The sequence below is a fragment of the Perognathus longimembris genome, chromosome 12 (genome assembly GCF_023159225.1).
Source record: "Perognathus longimembris pacificus isolate PPM17 chromosome 12, ASM2315922v1, whole genome shotgun sequence".
Classification (NCBI taxonomy): Eukaryota; Metazoa; Chordata; class Mammalia; order Rodentia; family Heteromyidae; genus Perognathus; species Perognathus longimembris.
In genome coordinates, this window is record NC_063172.1 from 36,993,341 (window position 1) to 37,014,158 (window position 20,818).

General features: G+C 36.6%; 1 pseudogene; it reads left to right on the forward strand.

Annotated features, from left to right (window-relative positions):
• Window positions 1-19,306: 19,306 nt before the first annotated feature.
• Window positions 19,307-20,409, forward strand: LOC125360691 (annotated as a pseudogene).
• Window positions 20,410-20,818: the final 409 nt, after the last annotated feature.

Here is a 20,818-nt window from a genome sequence, read left to right on the forward strand (position 1 = left end):
ATGGCCCATTCTGAGGAAAATCAGTTCATTTTTCATTGTACTTGTAATTTGTTAGTGCAATTATTGTAGTGACAATTATTTTCCTATTTTATATTTACGTATCCTCATTATTTTGGAAGGACTCAGAGGTAAAGAGATACGTGTATTCGTTGGAAAATCATCATCCTGTACTGCAGGCAGTCCCAGATGGTAGGGATCTTATGAACAGGTCACGTGGGCTAGGGCTGTTTGGCATCTGACCATCATCTTCATCTATCTTCCTCATCCTGGTAACTGATCCCTATATTTCAGAAAATTTGTGTCAGGTGCTTATTTACTCATTATAGAAAACTCAAGAGGAAAATACCATTACCCTCATTTTGCAGTTGAAGGATCTGTCACTTTCCCAAGGACACGTTGCTAAATAGGTAATGAACTTGAAATCTTAACACTACTGAGCTCTTCTCAGAGCCAGTGATCTTTAACTACTCCCCTAAACTTCCTCTCATCTGTAAAATATGGGTGGTAATAACACTTGTCTTTAGGGTTGTTGTACAGATTAAGAAATAGAACTGTAGCGTGAGTGTGCAGTACCCAGCTACATACCAGACAATCAATAAAAGGTTGATGGTATTACTAAAACTAATGAAGAAAAATCTTCAGTAGAGCATTGCAGAAATGAAGCTCTTGCTGGAACATAACCTTTGATTCTTCTGTGTGAATTAAATGTGATGTTACCAGCACTTAAGGAAAATGGTAAGGAACCCAATCCAGAGAAATGAATCTCTAGAAGTGAGATATCAGGAACCATAAAATCCTTGTGGAAAGCATATTTTTATTCTTTTTTGAAACATCCTGCTGTCATCTCATTGTTGACCTTGTGGATCCCACAGTATTCTTCCTTTGGTAAGAGGTGTCCTAATAAAAGTGAAAGCATCTGATTAAGCAATAGCCTGATTCTGTACTGATGGGGGTACAAGGGACCTAGGGATCCAGAATTAGTGTGGGAAGTACTAATCTGAAGTAGGAAAGGACTGTTGTTGATAACTGTGGTAAATGTTTAAACAAAAACAGCAACATGAGAAGAAATAGAAAGATTTCCAGATTTTTAATAGAAAAACAGTTATAGGGCAAACGTTTTAGAGGATTCCTGGTTAGGACACATCAAATAGGGTGAAAGAAGAATGTGGTCCAGGCCATGGGTGTCATTTTAGTTTAGATATTTATAAGGCCAACAAAACAGAAGGGAAGACATATTATATTTCTAATGAAAGGGGACATCAAAGTAGGACTTTGTTTAATGAAGACTACATCAGATGGTGATCTACTTGAGTCTTGGGTAAGTTAATCTTATTGGCCCTTTCTTTTTTCTTTTTTAGTGCCAAGGATTTAAGCAAGGGCCTTGTGCATTGTAGGCATGCATTCTACCACTGAGCTACACTCCCAACCCTTTATTCACCCTGTAATACCTGAAGTCGAATATAATTCCTATCAGAGTGAGCATATGCAAACTTCTGTTGAATGAATGAGAACATAATCATGGGCCTGTCTACTAGGTTAGAATGAATAAAGTTGGCTTATCAAAACAAATGGCCTAAACTCATGGAAATTGCTAATGGGAACTTGACCAAGCAGGCTGCCAAAGGACAACATATCAGGCTGCAAACTGGCTTCAGAGCTGTAATCCCTGAGGGCATTCCCTCAGAGAGCAAGGGAAATTAACCAGGACAGATGCCCTTTTTATTTTGTGTCTGGCAAACACTGCCTGATCCAAGGGCAGGTGAGTATTTAAGACAGAAGCAGCCACAAGGTTGAATTCAAAATCTTGAATATGGTAGAGAGATAGGAAGAAATTAAGACAACAATTATGTTTTTTTCTTTTGTTCCCCAGCATTAGTAGGAAGGGCTTTATCGCAGTGAGTCTCAAGAAACAAAGGAAAGGTAGATTTTTCATATTATCTCGTGGGACTAGGAACCAGAGATTCTACAGAATAGACTATCAACAGGGGTAACACCAAAACTAGAACAGCCTTAGCACTAAGAAATAATTTTTTATTATCCTTATGCATACATGTGGAGGCTTAAGATCAAAGTGGCTAGAAGATAGTGCACTGTCAAAGAATTAGAAGAATTAGAAGTGGCTAGATCCCATCAGCATTCCTCTTACTTAGTTATACCTACTTCCCCAAAGTTGCTATGAAAAGTAGAAATGTGCTTCTCACAGTAAAGACTAAGCAGTAAGCCAATGGTTAGGGCATTTAATTTTGTGTTCTTTTTAGGGTCTGGCTTGTAAAAGTTGGCTGGACATCCTCTATATATTACATAAAGGAGTCTATGAGTCAGTATATACATGCATATATATATTAATAATTTTGTTGTGCTAAGTCTTGTTATAGATTAAATCAAATTCATATACTGATATTTGAAATTGTATGTGCCTGGTAGGTATTTAGACTCATAGATTCAAAAAAATGATTATTTGGTTTACCATAAAGACATAAGAAATATGGCAATATATGTGAATACAAAAAGGGACAATTAATTTTTTTCTGAGCATCTAATACACATATAATTAGATTTGATACAAATGATCCTTATATGAAAATGTAGAAGACTAACTTTTTGAGGCCAGCTCTGTCTTTGATATTGAGGAAGGAACTTTATTTATAGGAGTTAATTATTATTATCTGTTCAGTAGAAATAAGGGAAACATAAAGAAAACATAAAGAACACAAAGTGGCATCATCGAATACCATTAGAACTTTGTCAGGGAAAGGACTACATTGCTTCCTCAGCTGTCCTCACAAATCTGGAGAATGGACAATTAAAATTATTATCCTGGGAAGTTAATCCAGGAATCCACTGATGCTGCTATTGCTTCTGAATGCCCAAGAAGCTGGAAAATGGCTGATATCTGTGAGAAAGCCTCATAATTCCATGAATATGCAAGCCAATTATAGTCAGGGGAAAATTGTCTCTGCCTTGATTCTGTCTTCCATATATTACCTGAGTTGCAAGGGAGTGTGGCAGGTATATCGTTTAGCTTCTCATTTTCTCACTTTGAAAGAAGAAAGAATATAGGTTTTAGTAAGCCATTTAAAAAACAAATAAACCATATTATTAGTTGAAAATATCATAATTATTATCAACAAGAATCTTCTAACTTGGTGGGCCACAAAGTGGAAAGATAACAAAATGTTGCAATGGTTGCCTGATCTTTTAGTCTCTTTGTTCTTGTTATGGAGCCCTCTGGACTTAGTAGGACCTCTGCTCTTGCTTTTTATCAGTGCACAAAGCAATTTGTATCTAACAGCAGTTTTATGGTCCACTGACTGTACTGAAATGTAGCACTTTACCAACTACGAACTTTGACGTGTTTATAACAGGGAATTAATCTGAAAATATGCAAGAGGGAAGCTTCTGAATATAATTTATAATCACAGTTTCACAGAGGTTTTGAACAGCCTATAAAATTATTACCTGGGCCTTATATTTTGAAGTTAATTTTGCCCTCCTTCAAAAGACTTAGTGACATCAGAAGGTGAACTGAAGGTTGAAATCCCAATTCTTTTCAAGGCACATCATGCCTTATGAATTTGCATTAGTACTAAAAACAGCAAGGGCATAGTATAATTAACACACATGAAATTTCATTTTTTAATGCAAAGCAAAACCTGGAATGAACCTTACAAAGGACCTTTGGATAAGCATTCTGTTATGTCATAACTAATAATGTTATTGGTTTTTGCATAATTGCAGATCATTATTCCTTCCAGTTTGTAGAGGTTTTTTTTCTGAATTCTCCATTATGTGTTGATCTTTATTTCTTTAAAAAACTAAAAAAATTTATTATTATAAAGGTGGTGTACAGAGGGGTTACAGCTACATAAGTCAAGTGAAGAGTGCATTTCTTTTTGAAGAATGTCACCCCTTCCCTTGCTTTCTTTATCTTTATTTCTTAACTCTTTCATTCCTGTACTATGTAGTGCCACAAATTTTTAGTTACTCTTCAAGGTACTCAGTTCCTAGAACTGAAGAGCAACTTCACATGCCTACACTTACCTTGAAGTGTTTATATGCTTTAATTAATGTTGAACTATTTCTTAGCTTTCAAAGCATTTTTATGCCGACCCTAATCCAAAGCAGAGGGGAAAATATTACTCTTCAAATGAATGCTCTGTTCTAGACGTGCTCAAGAAAATTTAACATTCAGAAGAGTCCTAGAAAAGGACTAAATGCTAACTTGGATATTTCATGGTAGTAAAAGATGATTCAATATTTTGCATTCAGCAGTATGAAGTGTGCTTCAGTTTTTATTTTAATTTTCTTATGAATCTCTCCTCAATAAGATTGTCAAAATAAAGTTCTATGTGAACTTAAATGTTAATCAGTGAGATGAGACCAAAAAATACTTAAGGAAACAATTGAACGCGTTGCACAATTAGATTGAGATAAGTGCCTGTGGCAGAGACTGTATGTTTTACTTGGTGGTAGTGGGATATGTGAATGTGAACAGTGACATAGTGTTAGTGTGCATGAGTTTGTGCTGTGGTAGTGTGGGACACCATGCATACATGTGCTCTAGGAGATGGATTATCTTATGCAGTTGAGAAGTTGTGTCTTTGAGGCTGCCTTAGCTTATTTTGTGTCACCTGTGACTATTCTTGAGCCAAAGGAAGAATATGAGTGAATATGATGTTGTTGTCATGTATGTGTATCAAAAATCAACAGTGATGAATATTTACAATTGGATGAAGCCACTGTGCTACCGTTTTGACAATACTTGGTTCCCAGTGTGGTTTGGCAGTATGCAGCTAGTCTTCTGCCGTCTTGGTCATTCAGTTTCATCTAGGTGGAATCTCCATGTTATTTCTGTTTCAAAAATCCCAGACCAAGGATCAGTCAAGAATAAGAAGGAAGGCATGGGGTTGTGGTACACCCCTGCCATCCTATCTACATGAAGTTGATAGGTACTAGGATCAGCCCTTGGCAAAGCAGAGACTCTATCTGAAAAATTACTAAAGCAGAAAAGGAGGAGGGAGTGGCTCCATTGGGAAAGTACCTGTCTAGCAAGTACAAGGCCCTGAGTTCAAACTTCAGTGGTGCTACGAATCATCAAGAAGATGGTAGTGACAACCTCATCCCTAAGCACAAAGGATAATGTTAGAGATATATCTAATGCCTCAGCAGGAAATTGATAGTTACAAGGTCATTGCACATATATACACATATATACACATATATACACATATATACACATACTAGCTCCCCTTCAGAATTGCATCCCTTATCATGTAAAAAGGAAGAATTACAGGTATTCACTTTCCTTAAAAAAATGCAATGATTGGACTGGGAGTGTGGCTTAGTGGTAGAGTGCTTGACTAGCATGCATGAAGTCCTGGGTTCAATTCCTCAGCACCACGTAAACAGAAAAAGCTGGAAGTGGTGCTGTGGCTCAAGTGGTAGAGTGCTAGCCCTGAGCAAAAAGAAGCCAGGGACAGCCTCCTCCTCCTCCTCCTCTTCCTCCTCCTCCTCCTCCTCCTCCTCCTCCTCCTCCTCTTCCTCCTCCTCCTCCTCCTCCCCCTCCTCCTCCTCCTCCTCCTCCCCCTCCCCCCTCCCCCTCCCCCTCCCCCCTCCCCCTCCCCCTCCCCCTCCCCCTCCTCCTCCTCCTCCTCCTCCTTTATTGTCAATGTGAAGTACAGAGGGGTTACAGTTTCATATGTAAGGCAAGCATATTTCTTATCCAACTTGTTACCTCCTCCCTCATTTTTGCCCCGAAAATTAATTCATTTCTTTTTTGTCAAAATGATGTACAGAGGGGTTAGAGTTTCATACGTAAGGCAGTGCGTACATTTCTTATCCAATTTGTTACCTCCACCCTCATTTTCCCCCACCTTCCACTCTCCCCATTTCCCTCCTCACCCGTGAGTTGTACAGTTGGTTTACAGCAAATGATTTATCATTGTTGTTGTTATTTTCAACATACCATGTGAAATTATGCCCTTTTTCTTTTGTCTTTCCTATAGTTTTACCCTTGATGTCACTGTAACTGATTTTGGTATCCTGGATATTGTATATATGTTTATTGGAACTAGGGAAGGGATGGTGAGTATCAAAATCCAGAGACAAAGGAAAAAAGACAAACCAATGCAATAGCAATACTTACAAAATTACAGTCCAGAAGCCAGTCAGTATTTGTGATTTGTCTTTGGCTAAGCCTGTTCACCATTGTTTCTTGAGTATTACCTCCTTGTATTCTTTACTTCTTAGCTGACATTTATTTTAGAAAAGTGACTGGCTAAAAATTATTTTAAAAGATTATGATGCTCATTTACTTCATATATCAAATAAACAGTGAGTCATCTTCTAGAAAAATACTTCTTGAGCTTATACTAAAAGCTGAGTAATCATTGTTCATCTGAAATGCAAATTTAATTGGGAAATCTGTATCTTTTGTTTCTTAATTGATACATAATAATTGCACATGTTTATGGAATATAATATAATAGTTTGATGTATGTATGTAATATTGAAATTAAGATATTTAGGATAACTATCACATCATACATTTACCATTCTTAATGGTGAAAGCATTGTAGCTACCTTGCAATATCTAGTAAAATATTATTAATCATAGTCACTCTAAGGTACAAAGGAATACCAGATACATTTTCTCCTAATTGTAACCTTCTACCCCTTGACCAGTTAATTTCTGCCCATATTCCTCTTCTCTTCTCCTCCCAGCCTCTATCAACTGTTCTTCAGCTTCTCCTCTTTTCCCCTTCCAGATTCTAGAAATAAGTGAGATCATATAGCATCTGTTTTCCTATGCCTGACTTTTTCTCACGATGGGCTTCAGGTTCATCTGCGTTGCTGCCAATGACAACATTTCATTCTACTTTATAGTTGATCAGTATTTCATTGTCTACACATAGCACATGATGGACACTTTGGCTATTTATATTTCTTAGCTATTGTGACATGTACTATAATAAATGTGGAGTGTACCTTGTCTTTTTGATGCATTGATTTCATTTCCTTTGGATATATATCCAGTAGTGTGATTACTAGGTTGCATGGTAGTTCCATTTGCAATTTTTTTTAGCAACCTCCATATTGTTTTTAATGATTGATGTCCTACCTTACATTTCTGCCAAGAGTATGTAAGAGCTATCTTTTTTTTCTGCACTCATGCCAGCAATTTGATGCCTTTGTCTTTTTGGTAATTGGCATTTTAATGGAGATGAAGTGATTCACATCTCCCTGGTGATTAGTGATGTTGAGCACTAAAAAAAAAATCTGTTGTCTGTATGTCTAATTTGAGAAATCTCTAAATTTCTTATTACTCATTTAAAAATAGATTATTCTTTTTCTGTTCCTTACATCTTGTGGCTATTATCCCTGTCAGATGCATAGTTTACAAATATTTCTTACTAGTTGTTTACTCTGTTTATTGTGAGAGACTTTTCAGTTTGATCTGCCCCCACTAGTTTATTTTTGTTTTTGCTTGGTTATCATGTCCTTATCCCAACCATCTTTTCCTAGACCATCATTATGTAGTGTCTTGCTTAGGTTTGTCCCAGGATTTCTGTCCTTCATACCTTATACTTTAGTTGCTAACCCAGCTTATGTTGACTTTTGTACAGACTGAAAATGAGTGATAGGAATCTCACTTCCTTCTGCATATGGATAGCCAGTTGCCTAGAACTAATGATGGAAGACAGTCCTTTCTCTAGTGTGTGTTCCTGGAAGCTTTGTCCAATATCAGTGTATGTACTGATGTCTGTTTTTTTTCATCCTATTTTTCTGCCAGTAGTATTCTGGCTTTGGTTATTATATGCTGGTTTTGTGATATATTTTATTGTCAGGCAGTGTGATGCCTATAGATTTTATTTTATGATTTTACTCAATGCCATACAAATTGAGTTTAGCCTGTAGTGACCTCTGCACAGCACCCCCATACCTGTTATGTCAGTAATTTTATACTTATGGAATACTTATCTTTCTAGTTATGAATAGCATTGGTTGTGACAGCAGCAATGCCTCCATAGATGTCACAGAGTTAATGCACAGTGGAAGGGAAGGATTTTTTTGGGGGGGGGTATACCTCTATGGCATAATGGTGTAGGACTTTGGAAACATTATCAAGAGGAATTAATCAGCTTTAAAGAGTTTTTGCGGCATACATTCTATCTGTGAGGTTCATGAACATAAAATCACACTTGATCAGCAACAAAGTATCTAAGGCATTCATATAAATAAGAGCAGGAGAACTCCATTACAGAAACATATAAAGTCTTTGGTTACTAACTTTGTTTTATCTTCTAATAAATGGTTTCAGGGAATCTCAATGAAAATATCTTTCACCATTAGGCTTTCTTTTTACTTGTGATTGTCTTTTCTCCAATTACATGCCTGTTGCTCTCATTCCAGCTAGGAATACTGTCTGTACTCTAGACTTAGGAGCCTGAATGATTCCTGGGATGTCCTAGGATAGCTTTTCCCACACTACCAACTTTGGCTGGCTCAAAAAGGAGAAGCCTGTCTACCATCCTGCAGTAAGTGCTTTCTGAGTACCAATCTGTAGGAAAAGTTTGAGAACTGAATTTCCCTATTATTGACTGAGTATAGCATCTATGGTTCAGTCCAGAAAGCAAAATTTCTTCCATGTATTCCAAGAACGAAGGACTTAATAGACAATGAGAGACATATGTGGTCATTGGAAGGGCTGGTAAGAAAAGGGAGGTAGGTGGTTTGTTACATTCACCTGGAAGCCACTGAAGACGTCAAGCTACTCCAAGAAAGATCCCACCAGTTCTCCTGGTCGCCAGCATTTAAGTGAGGAATTTCTAAAGGCTGCTCAGAAGCTACTATGAATCTCCTGCGTGTTCATGCATACGGCTGTCTGTGGGAATTATGGCCTTTCTTTAGCACACTTGCTGTGGTCGTTTTGAAAGACTGAAAATATTCTCCACCTAAATTTTGGTTTGAATATTAAGATTGATGATATTCTTACACATATCAAGAGGAGGTGCAAAGTATTATCATTCACTCAGTGAAGCTGTCTCCGGAGAGCATGGCAGGCTCCAGAGCAAACACAGAAAGCAGGGACAAGACACTGGCTTTAAGTATAAATATATATAACTATACATACATATATAAACATAATTTCCTTGGTTTTTAGGATATGCTTTGCATATCTAAAGGGGAGGAGTTCGAACCCTTCCCTTCATTTGGGAGATTGGCTTTTGCTGTGGTCAGGAGACAGGGTTGGCATGGTTTCAGCCCATGTAACCAGAGCTGTGAAATTCTTGCTGGTGTCAAAGAAGAGTATAGCCAGGTTCTCCCAGCTTTCAAGAGATGGGGCAGAGGGGGAAGGGGAATAGTGGACAGTCCATAGTCGACATCAGAACTGAATTTCTATTACTTATTACAAAAACATCCTGAACCATGTGGGGAAGGGGACTTTGAGGCTTTTGATGATGATGCTGAATTTAAAGCTGAAATCTAATATACTAGATACCATCTCAGGTCCTCTTAATGCCATCTTTCCTAGAAAACAGGGTGCCATGTGCCATGTATGTATTCTTTTTAAAGAGATAGGAGAATTATTTTAAAAGTTAAAATAAAGACCACATTTAAAAATCAACCTGGAAAGCAGAGGTCGGGGGATTGGGGTTTAGGTCAGTCCAGGTAAAAAAGTTAGTGTGACTCCCATCTCAACAAACCAGTAAGGTATTGCAGTCACAGAATTCCAGCTGTGCAGTCGATGTAGGTAGGATAATTGCCGCTCATGGTTGGCTTTCATATAAACTACAAAACTCTACCCAGAAAAACAATAAAAAGCAAATTAACTTGGGAAGGTAGCTCAAGTGAAACAGTACTTCCTACCAAGGCTAAGATTCTGAGTGCAAATCCCAATACTGCCAATGGACAAACCAAGATGGAGGTTACACAACCTTTAACTGTAAAAATGCAGAACAAACAGTAAATGACATCATCCATCTTATCAAATCATTAACTAAATATGAGTAAGATTTTGCTAAGAAAAGGGAACTGGCATTTGTGTATATTAAGTACATAACTGTTTAGTTTTAAAGAAATCTGTTTAACAATGGGGAAAGTTGATTCTTGAAATACTTTGATTCAAATAGAAAGTATTCCTGAATACACTAGGCATTTAGATTGCCCCAAAGTAGACCTCTTCAGTAATTAATGCCAAGGGCTCCCTAAAATCCCTAATTGGAGTCATGGATTCAAAAACTAAAACTCATCGTCAGTCAAAACCAATGGCAATTAGTAGATGTAGCAACCATTTCTGCAAAGTATAGCTCATTGCTACTCAGGGTTTCAAAGTAAAGACAAAAAGATCTGTGAAAAATAAGTCATAAGCTTCAGCTTTATTTCCTTAAACAATCTCTAAAATAAGAGCAAAAACAGCCATGGAAGGACAAATTCAAATTTGGCCCTGAATGTTGTCCATGAAAAGAATGATGACAACTGACAGTACTGTCCAGCATTCTTAAAGTAACAATGATTTCCATTTGAAATAGAGAGAACTGTGCCTTGCTGCTTGTTGAAGTCAGGTACCTCTGAGTGATGCTTTATTGTATATTCTGAAGCACATCTTTCCAGGTAATGAGGTGTGAGAGTGAGTGATAAGCACATAGAAGGTGGAAGAGAACAAAATCATAAAACAAGCAGGTTCACCTTATTCATGATTTCATACAGTAAATGACTTCTTTTACTAAAAATGTTGAGTATGGAGACCTAAAATTTTTTTTCAGGCTATTATTTTCCTTTTAAATAACTAGCTTAGAGTTGCAATTTCCAGATAATTTTACTTTAATTTGTGAAGTAGTTTTAACATGTATCATGAAAAACAAACTATAGTTTAATGTGCAAGGACAGACTCTTGTAAGAAAATGTAAAAAAAATCATTCATGAAGATTTTACATCCTGTAAATCCATAGTTTTACAGCATGAAGACTTTAGTTAATAATTGCAGAAGGAGTGGCAGAAGTTATAATTGGTTAGCATTACTTTTAAATACATTTGATTTACATTATTTCACTTGATCCTATGAAGAAGACATTCTGATTACTTTTGTATCCACTATACAGTTTTAAAGACTGAACTTTAAGAATTTTAATTATTGTATTATAATTAATTATTTTTGAGACAGGGTCTTGCTATATAGTTCTCTTGATATTTTTCTGCCCCAATTCCTGGGTGAGTTCTGGGATTATAGGTGTGTGCTACCCCATATATCTTAAGGTTAATTATATTTTTTTTAAAGCTCAACTATATCTACCCAAAATGTCAAAGGGAAACATAAATACACATACTTCCTGTCTCAATTTTTTTTACAATGCCGTGATGTCTCTAAGTATATCCTACTAGAACCTGTGATTTAGCTATTTCTAATAAATGCTTTTGACTTTTGTAGTTTTTCATATAAAAGTATGAATTGAACTTGTTTCCCTTCAAGAGCAAGTTCTGATCTGGATCCAAAGAATTTCAAATAAAGATAAAGTACCATGTTACTTTTACTAAAATGCATATCCTTCTTTTGTTATTATTATTATTATTGTTGTTATTTTTTTTTTTTTTTTTGGCCAGTCCTGGGCCTTGGACTCAGGGCCTGAGCACCATTCCTGGCTTCTTCCGGCTCAAGGCTAGCACTCTGCCACCTGAGCCACAGCGCCCCTTCTGGCCATTTTCCATATATGTGGTGCTGGGGAATCGAACTGAGAGCTTCATGTGTAGGAGGCAAGCACTCTTGCCACTAGGCCATATTCCCAGCCCGTCTTTTGTTATTTTGAATATTTGGAAAGTTACAGAAAAGTAAAGAGAAGTAATATTAAGTTCACCAATGAAATTGTCTTAGTTTCACCATTTTGGGGAGACTTTTGGACATAGAAAGTTGAGGCTCTCTTAAATATCATAGTAATTTTCCTAGTCATTGAACATTTTATTGGTAATGGCATATGTCTTTGTTAACGTTCTTAATAGTCTCATTTTTTAGAACATTTGTGGAACAATATAGACATTATCATTTTTACTCAAGGATTATACATTTAGTCTTTCATTTCTATAAGGCAAATAAGGATAATTTCATGAAAATGCTTTGAAGCAGCTGGAAGATGATGGCTTACATTTGTAATCCTAGTTATTCAGGAGGCTGAGATCTGAGGATTGTGGTTCAAAGACAGCCTTAGCAGGAAAGTCCATGAGACTCTTATCTCCAATTAAGCACCAAAAAGCAGCTAGAAATCGAGCTGTGGCTCAAGAAGTAAAACACTAAACCTGAGCAAAGGAGCTCTGGGACAGTGTCCAGGCCCTGACTTCAAGCCCCAGGATTGCACACCCACACAAAACTGAGTTGAAGCACAACTTTCAATTAAATGTCAAGCATATGACTTACTGAGGATAGGCATTTTTTCCCTATTAAATGAGTTTGTTTGGGGGTGACAATTTAACTCAGAGGTACAGTGCCTAGTATGTACAAAACTCTGGGTTCAATCCCTTAAGCCACAAGAAAAAATGTGCATATATTGATCAATTTAATGATCCTTAGGTCTTGCCTAGGACATGAAAACAATTACAATAGTGATTTGAATGAAAATGTAGATACATATTTTATTAAGATGGTATTAGTGTTGCTTTAGGAGTAACTTTTTACTTATTGATTACAGTTTGGCATTTACTGAGTAAAAAGTAGGGCTTTGGTACCATGGAAACACCAAAAGAGTGAGCTTAATTTTCCATGCTCTCTTTTATGAATTGTGTGAATTTGCCATTACTATTTCCAAGAATTCTCTTTCTGGTTATTCTTTATTCTTCAGCTCTCAGTTCAGGTATTACTTCTTCAAAGAGATCTGACACAAAATCTACCCCTGTCCAATGGGAATATTCCCAGTTCTCAGGTGCTTTCTCATGTCACAATTTTTATTGTACTTAACATAAAGTGAAATGATCTTTCTATGTTTCTGCATTATTGTCTATTCCCTTTCCTTAGAGGCTCATTTTATAGAAACAGTCACCTAACTTGTATATCAAATAACACCTGGAACATAGTAGGCACTTTATTAATAGTTGATGAACAAAAGCATATAGCAGTAGTTTTCAAGAGGTCATATCCTCAAAGGCTACTTAGAATGACTTTTACATGTGTGAGAATAAGGTAGGATAATGTGGTAGTCTGTATACCACAGCACTGGAAATTGTTCTTACATACATAATCAACAATGTACACATTGATGTCTGTTTGAAGAATCATAGCCTTAAAGAATGATAGGTTTGAACCCTTTAGGTTTGCATCATGTGAATATTAATAATATCTTTGCTCATTTTTCTTAGGAGATAGCAGCATTCAGAATAGTCATTTCTGAACTCAGCTATTTAACTCATTCTTAGACCCAGGACAATGGTTCATGCTTGTAATTCCTGCTGTATAGGAAATATAAGTAAGAGGATGGCTGTCTAATGCTGGCCAACCATAAGGATCTTATCTGAAACAAAACAAAAAATTAAACTCAACTAAAGGGACAAGGGTTGGGGAAATGATTGAATTGGTAAAACACTTTTCTAGCTAATGTGAGGCCTGGGTTAACACCCTAGAATCACCAAAATAATAATAACAATAATAATCCATTTGGTTTTTTTTTTCTTGATATCTCTATCATATAGATGACACATGCTAAGAGATATGTCTTAAAGCACTAACTTACATAGAAAAATATAACAAAATGGTTTTAAACCAGAAACTTAAGCATCTTGCTGTAAAATTTGTTAAAACTCTGAGGGATAGAGTTTTGCTTTGTTTCATTTCCCATTGGAGTCTCAGTAATTGATATTTGCCATTGAACTTGGGGGCTTGCAGGATTTTATGGATGAAAATCACAATGTCAGACACTGAATCTAAGAAGTATTATATAACTCCTTGGTATAATCAGGGCTTGTTTTCAAAGTTTTGATAGGTGGACTAGAAGAATCATCTTGATTTTCAAAAAACAATTGTATTTGCCAAGTAGAATAACATCCCCAATCAAAATGACAGGGTGTTGAGTTTTACTTAACATTTTAGCAATCTGTTGCATCATTTTAACTAGCTGGATATTACAAGTCCTTCAGGCCTCTTTCCTGCCCTTAAAACTGTATCCTCACATCGTGCAGAACCTGTGGTGTCTGCAGTGGCCTTCCTGAAAATGCTTCCTTGCGTGGGGCTTGTAAAGTGCTCCATCACCTTGATCATGCTTGTACTTTATATACCATCTTCTTCTGGGAGTTAGGGAATAAATAATATATAAATATATAAAACTATAGCCTGATGTTACATAGTACAAGAGGGAAAAAAGATTTCTTTCAGCATGTGGTTTTTCTGATATCAAGCTAAAATGTAGTTGCCTTGTTTTATAGAGATTTGGTCAAAAAGTCTTTGTCAGAAATATCTAGCAGTGATTGCTTTAGTGGAAAGGCACTCAAGCCTTTCAGAGATATAAAGCTGTGTATACTATTTCCTGCTTCTATAATTCAGAAACCTGGCTAAATCATATAAATTTTATTGTCCCACTGGGTTTTGACTTTTATACATAAGAGTTGACTTATCTCAAAGTCTTTTTCAAGTGACATTCTTGCAGATGTCTTCCCCTCTCCTCCCCCTGCTTTTACTTTACTCCTTTGCAAGCTCAGCAACTGCACTCTTGTGAGCTAAGCCTGTTCTTAGAATTTTTCCAAGGAGATATGGAGGTTTAATCAACCCTAGTCTCTGGAAGGAACAGTGATGGGAAACTTGATATTGAAAGGTGACAAGATGGCAGTCAGTTCATCCCACCACAACCTTGTGACTCTTACTTTGCTATCACACAATACGACACAGCAGGCCACATTTCATATTATCCCTTTCATATTGTTCTCTGCTTATGACTCCTTTGAGGACTGGCATGACCTCAAACGGAAGTTCGGCAAAACCAGATGTGAACCTTGTGAGATGTATGGTGGTCCCTGGAGCGATGGGTTTACAGTTTCAAGCTCCTCGGGGTGGAGAGCCAAAGCAAACCTTATGAAATAGAGAACAAAAATGACTTCACATTTTACAACTTAGTTTTTTTTGTTCATTTCATGAGCATCAGCAAAAACAATCTACTTAACAAAATAAAAGCCTACATTTACCTAGATATTGACTTTATCAAAGAAAACAGGAAAATAGATGAGGCATAGTTGATAGTAGAAAGGACCAAGGAATGAATAAGTTAGTCTTGCTGCTGAAGTAAAATAATATTCAAATTTTAGCTTTCAAGTAGATAATAATGTCTACATCTCTCAATAAATGTTATAAAAATTATAGGAAAGTGCTAATCATATGCACTAAATCTTTATTTTATTTTTTTATTCCAGAATCCACACCAAGACTTATGTCCTCAGATATTGGAGAAGTTCTCAAGAAGTGTACATGCATTGACTTAGGCATTAAACAGATCAACAGCAGTGAAATATTCAATTCATTCTTTTTATACATATTTATTTAGCACCTTTATAGTAACAAGCAATCTGCTAGATTAGAAACACAGCAGTTGACTAGAAATAAATACCTCAGTTAGCTCCTGGTTCTGGTGCTATGACATGTACCTGCATTCTAAGTCAGCCTGGGATGAGGTTGAGAAGCACAGAAAGCTTTCTGGATAAAGTAGTGCTCAGTCTGAATTCCATAACACTGGCCATATGTAGCCAGGCAGACAGAGGCAAGGCAAAATGATGTGGCTTAGGTGCTGAAATTGAAAAGGTCATTGGCATTTAATTTCTTTTTTTTTTTTTTTTTTTTTTTTTTTTTTTTTTTGCCAGTCTTGGGCCTTGGACTCAGGGCCTGAGCACTGTCCCTGGCTTCCTTTTGCTCAAGGCTAGCACTCTGCCACTTGAGCCACAGTGCCACTTCTGGCCGTTTTCTGTATATGTGGTGCTGGGGAATCGAACCCAGGGCCTCATGTATACGAGGCAAGCTCTCTTGCCACTAGGCCGTATCCCCAGCCCCTTGGCATTTAATTTCTTAAAGCAAACTTCCCATCTTGTGTTCAGTAAAGCTGTATACTTCTATATAGAAGAAAAAAAATAGTACCTTTATTCTTAGGAATACCTAGAGGTATTTCAACTATTTCTTGTAGTAGAGTTTTCCCTTTGATTTGATTTCTATGTTGCAGCTCAATATCCTCTTAAGGACTGTGTGCTTAGTCATGGTGGTATGTCACATAATGTGGTCTCGTGCATTGGTGAAGAATCAGTGTAATACTACAGAAATTAGGTTCCAGTTCTTTGCATTCTACAACTTATTGGCTGAGTAGCTTTTACTTCTTTGGAATTCAGTTTCAATCTATCTTAGGGATATTAATGCTGAGCCATGTCTGACAAGAGTCATGGTAAGGATCAAATGATTGTGTTAGTGATATTTCACCATTAGAATTAATATACATCTTGATGAAGATAACTTGAGTATGTTCATATGATTAGCACTTTCCTATAATTTGGCTTTGTCAATATTATTGAAAGAGAATGAGAGCAGCTTGCTCAGTGTTATATAGAGTAGTCCCTTGGTATCTGTAGCAAATTGGTTTCAGGGACTGCCTGTGAATCCTGAAAATCTGCAGATATTCAAGTTCTTTATACACAGGAGCATTCTTGGTATGTTCACATCATCTCTTGATTATTTATAATACAAAACCAGTGCAAATTTTATGTAAGTATTTGTTACACTGTGTTTTTTTTTATGGAATAATGACAAGATCACAGGTCATTACATGGTTCAGTTTGGATGTAATAATTTCCCCTTGACTACTTCTGACCTATAGTATGTTGAAGCTTCACATGCTGACCCTTCGAGACAGAGCTGGAACAAATAGGAAAACCAGAAGTCAGACGCAAGTTTATTTAACCTCATTTCATCTTTTTACAACAGAGACAATGCCTTTTCCTGAATCTTATAATCTATCCCATTATCTTGAGGAATCTTGCTTACTTGGGACATATAAAGTCCTTGGTCATCTTCATTGTCATGCCTTATAGTCTTCCCAAAGTGGGCTTCATAGCTACAATCCTCTCACTTCAGATTCTTTCCTTAATTATCTAAAACCTAATAATGCGGAGTGGGGAAGAGAACAGGAACCATAAAAAGAGAAACCATTGGCTCCTGTTTCCCTGAGTGGCCAAGCTCTCCTGACTTAGAACCCTCACTATCTGATAAATTCCACCCATCCCTAATTCTACAGGCCTACTCTGATTTTGCAGTCTAAGGCCAATAAGAGTTAATTCAGGAGAAAAGGAATAGGGAACCAGTGAGCCATTGAGCCATTACAGAAAGCTTTTTAACTGGCTGGATAAGGAAAACACCTAGAATTACTCATAAACAAAGTTTCCTTTTCAAAACTTAATATTTGGTAAGATACATAGTTGTTACATTGGCTAGCCTTTATTTTAATGGAATGAATTTAATACCATAGTTGGTAAAATTACATCCACGACTTTATGTCATAGCCACCATTTACATCGTGTGTGTGTGTGTGTGTGTGTGTGTGTGTGTGTGTGTTTTAAACTTTGTAGTATAATGGTGTCATTTCCCTAACTGGGATTTACTTTGACAGTGCTAGACATCTAAGTTACTTAAAAACAGTAAACAGTTAATTGCCCATACATGAATATATACTATAAATTTCACTACGTTTATCAAGATGACACTTAAAATGTCTTTAAGAGTTTTGGTTAGAATATACTACTTGTACTGTATATTTAGTAGTCTTAGAGAAATCCTTAGAAGTAGCAACTAGTGCTACTCTGAAAAGGGTGAATGTCTTTTTATATTATTCACTACGTTTGTGAAATTTTAATGTCTTAACAATTCAACATAGTGCTAGAAGCAGTTGTGCTTTTAATAATCCCCCAACTTACTGTGTTTTATGATTTTTGCTAAAACTGAAATTTTGTGGCTTCTGATTTGGATATAAGGTGTTTTGACAAGAATGGATTTCTATACAGACTATTTTCTCATTCCTTACAGGGTAAAGATATCATTTCAGTTCACTGTGTTCCATCCCATTTCTCTGTATTGGTACCTTCTCCATTTCAGAAACTCTTAATGCTAGCTTGTGGTTCATACTTTTTTTTTTTTTTTACCTTGCCTTTGATAACTTCAGTTTTTACTGGGACAGAAAACCTATGTATTCAATGAGCTGACAGTCACTGTGACCATCTTACAGGGTAAAGATATCATTGCAGTTCACTGTGTTCCATCCCATTTCTCTGTATTGGTACCTTCTCCATTTCAGAAACTCTTAATGCTAGCATATGGTTCATACATTTTCTTACCTTGCCTTTGATAACTTCAGTTACTGGGACAGAAAACCTATGTATTCAATGAGCTGACAGTCACTGTGACCATCTTACATTGTGTAGAAATATGTTGAATAAATAAAAATGTGGGAACCTAGTAAGTGGAGGTATATAGTAGAAGGACCAGAGGAGGCTTTTGACAAAAGCCACAAATCCACACTTCCGTGACAGTGGCCATCTTAAATATATGTGAATTTGTTAGTGCTAGACTTTTTACTACATAGTTTGGGGCAAGTCTTAGAAATTTAAAAATTACCTGGCAATTACAATCTTTATTTTAAGAGAATGTTATTGTATTGTTTTTAGGAATTTTTCCAATTAAAAGCAACACACCTCCCCCCACCTTTTTTTTTTTTAACCAAGCACTGGAAGACACTAAACAGAAACTTAAGATCTTTTCCATTACACAACACTCAGATCTCAAGAGACAACCATAACCATTATAATAAGCACATCAGGAAACTGACCACTTGTCCAAAAGCTTTTCCACTGAACCAACTCCCAAAAGTTTGCTCACTCCCTAGTTACTTAGTATTTGCTTTCTGAAATATCACATAATATAGTTACAAAAATACCCTTTTTTATGTATTCTAAATCCGAGTATCATGCCAACAGATGATCTTATAGGTCACAATAATAACACTACAAAGCACATGACATTGATATTTTAAAAAATGTATCTTGATACAAACAATGAGCTACAAATCCCATTAACTTAATCAGAACATATTCCATCTAAATTATGTTTGTGAAAAGCCATTTTCCTTGAGGAAATATTTTTAAAATTGTTTGTGATACACAGGGATACTTAGATATCTACAAATTCAGATAAAACTAAAATAGGTAATGGCCAATGAATAGTTAAAATATAGTTATAAATAAGGATATATTATGGAGCAGTGTGAAGAAGAGGTGAGACGACCCCTGGACCGACCCGCGCCGTGCGTCCTTGCATCCTCACCCAGCGCCTCGGTCCCGCTGCCACCATGCCCAAGAGAAAGGCTGAAGGTGATGCTAAAGGAGATAAAGCAAAGGTGAAGGACGAGCCACAGAGAAGATCCGCCAGGTTGTCTGCTAAAACCTGCTCCTCCAAAGCCAGAGCCCAAGCCTAAAAAAGCCCCTGCAAAGAAGGGAGAGAGGTACCCAAAGGGAAGAAGGGGAAAGCTGATGCTGGCAAGGATGGGAATAACCCTGCAGAAAATGGAGATGCCAAAACAGACCAGGCACAGAAAGCGGAAGGTGCTGGAGATGCCAAGTGAAGTGTGTGCATTTTTGATAACTGTCTACTTCTGGTGACTGTACAGTTTGAAATACTATTTTTTTAATCAAGTTTTATAAAAATGCAGAATTTTGTTTTACTTTTTTTTTTTTTTAAGCTGTGTTGTTAGCACACAGAACACTTGTTTTGGGGAAAGGAGCATCTGCCACTAATAGAATGTCTCCAAAGCTGGATAAATGTGGAGGGGACCGCCTTTCCCTGTTAGTTTTGAGAGGCTTCTTGTTGGCTCCTAGGAGAAGGAATTCCCTCATGTTGACACACAGCCACCTTGGCACAAACGCCTTGTGATGAGGGAAAACTCAAAATAATTTTTTGTCCTCCTCTTTCTCCATCATCAGCATAGGCTTAACTCCCTTAAAACCAGAGGCCAGTTGGGACCTTGACCCTCCCTGCCCCCTAATTGGTTTTTCCAATGTGCCAGACAATCTGGACTTCACAGTGGCATCATTGAGATGGTGTTCCTTAAAAGAGCAGTGGTTTCCTTTTCTAAATCGTAAATTTTCTGATTGATAATTCTGCCATTTTCATTTCCTGAAAGTCAGGGTCGCCTTGTGAAAAGTTGTTAAACAACATGTTTAATGTGAAATGTCAACCCTCACTCTAAACTTCCCCTATTCAGAGCTTCAGATGAAGATGTCATTGGGTTTTATAATGGCTTTCTGATTTTGATAGTCCATCCAAGAAGGGAGTTTGAAAGTTGTTGTATACTGTTTTAAAAACAAAAAGATTGTCTGCCCATGTCCTGCCTGAAATACCATGCTTGTTTATGAAAAGTATCTTTAATAAAGCTGGATACAGTTTGGCTTGGAATGCTGCCTGTAATCTTTTCAGATCATTGGGGAAGTTAGGTTCTCAGGTCTCCTAGAACAAATTACCTTTTGCTTATTAAATGTAGAGGTTACATTTATTTTAAAAAAGCATATATTATGTAAAATTACCACATATTGAATCTAAACCTTTTGATTAATGACTTTACCTGTTGTGATTAGCAAAATGGGTGAGCTTTTGCAAATTCACAAAATCCTATCTTTGAAAACTGACAATAAAAACTTTTGTAATGCTTCTATTACAGTTAATATAAATAAATTTATCAGATCATCCCATATTTTTTATTATTTTCTATTCATGTTGTAATCTTGGCTAATATTTAAAAAATGTGCAACTTTTTATGGTTCATACAAAGTA